General features: G+C 33.6%; 1 long non-coding RNA gene across 1 annotated transcript; it reads right to left on the bottom strand.

Moving 5' to 3' along the window:
• Positions 1 to 541: 541 nt before the first annotated feature.
• On the bottom strand, positions 542 to 1,282 carry LOC118487281. Its single transcript, XR_004881198.1, has 2 exons — positions 1,089 to 1,282; positions 542 to 646 (listed from the first exon to the last, which is right to left on the bottom strand). It is a non-coding gene; the product is annotated as an uncharacterized LOC118487281 (long non-coding RNA).
• Positions 1,283 to 1,964: the final 682 nt, after the last annotated feature.

Genomic DNA, 1,964 nt, shown 5'->3' with positions numbered 1-1,964 from the left:
GACTTTCAGAATGGATGCATAAACTCCAATAGTAACTTAATAACAGCAAAGTATACCTGCTATAACGTGTGTTAAGCCTCTATTATAACGTGTGTTAAGACTTCAGAATGGATGCATAAACTCCAATAGTAACTTAGTAACAGCAGAAGTATAAACACGGGCAACTCCAACACAAAATGTTTTAAGTCCATACCGTTTTAACATCATGTACTAGACAAAACAATAAGAGTCACACATTACATATTACTAGTAAACGAAAATACATAGCACTAAGAAAATGGTGGAGCTTCCTTTGACAGTCTGCCTTAGCTTTTCAGCGGCTACCTTTGCTGCCTTAGCTTTTCAGCGGCTACCCTTGCTTTATTGTTTGGGTCGGTCTTGAAACGGTTTGTAAACATGTGGGTGTGCGTATGCCAGGGAAGTTATAAAAATGTGTTTTCATGTCACACGTAACACGTGTTACGTTGTACATGGGTTTCATGTCACATGTAACACATGCATGTCTGATAAGTTCAAACTATAACACGTGTTAGTTGTGTTGTGCTGTAACATAAACATGGTCATGATCCTTGAGCATCTGATCCACGTTTGACGAAACCAACGGTCCTGAGAATTGGATCTTATTTCCCCTGTATCCATCACCGTCCTAATAACAAAAAGATAAGATAACCGTTAAGTAGTTAACCAGACATAAATATTAACACATTCATAGCTAGAAAATCTTTTTTTTTCTCAAATAACATAAAAAACAGTTACTATTCAGATCAAAAGCCCTAAACAAAGCAACCAAACCAACAAAAAATAGTTACTATTCAGATCAAAAGCCCAAACAAAGCAACCAAACAAAGCACAACTTTTAAGACAAAAATAAAAACCTGCAAATTACATAAACATTTACCCCTTTTAAGAACCATTTTAACAAAAAAAAAAAAATCATGTTTCATCTCTAAAACAGCCATTACACAAAAACCTATTAACAACCGTTTTAACAAAAACATCAAGTGTGAAATGATTTTTTAAAATAAAATACTCAAGAGATTGTTGTTTCTCTCTCTAAAACAACAACTTTCTCTCTCTAAAACACTTACCGGATCTAGAACCATACGATAAACACGATGAAGATCTTCAAACCTGCTTCTCTCTGTGTGTTCTTGGTGTTCTTGATAAACATGATGAAGATTGTTGTTTCTTACTCTAGAAATCAGCTTTCAACAAGCATGAGCACAACCGAGATGAAGATGACGACGTGAGATGAAGCATGAACACACCCGAAAATCAGCTTCGAAATAAGCAAGAACACACCCGAGATGAACAAGATGAAAATTGTTGTTTCTCTCTCCAAAACATTAGCTTTCTCTCTCTATAACACCAAGAACAAGCTTCATCATGTCTGAGACCAGACGATCTGGTGACATTAACTCAGTGTTGTTGGTGGAGTCTCCATAAACATTAATGGTGGAAGGAATATATGTTCCAGAGATGAAGTTCATGGACTCTACTCAAATGTCTTTATTATAAGGTAAAAGATAAAGATGGAGGTTTTGAAAGTACACTGGGAAGTGAGTTGTATAATTATGGTTGTCAAATCAAATATAGCAAGTAATCTTCTTGGGTTAGAAGTAAAAATACAATTATGCCCTTCTCTACAAATGAAAGATGATTTTTTTATGTACACGTGGATAAATGTGGACCATGCATTGGGTTTGCAAAGTTTTCTCAAATTCAAGGGTTTTTCATATAACATTATCCTATATATATATATATATATATATATATGTATATATATATGTTATATATTTTTTTAAATGGTATACTCATAGAAAGACCAAGTTATTGATAGGCCTATTACAAATCAATTCTTAAGTTTTTAGAAGTTAGTCCATTAGGTTTATATAGCCCAATACCTGTTTAATTTACAAAAAAAAAATGATAATTAAATAATATTTGATGTTTCTTTGGGTGGC

The sequence above is a fragment of the Helianthus annuus genome, chromosome 15 (assembly GCF_002127325.2).
Source record: "Helianthus annuus cultivar XRQ/B chromosome 15, HanXRQr2.0-SUNRISE, whole genome shotgun sequence".
NCBI classification, from domain to species: Eukaryota; Viridiplantae; Streptophyta; class Magnoliopsida; order Asterales; family Asteraceae; genus Helianthus; species Helianthus annuus.
The sequence above is the reverse complement of the archived record's forward strand: the minus strand, read 5'-3'. Positions and strand labels throughout refer to the sequence as shown.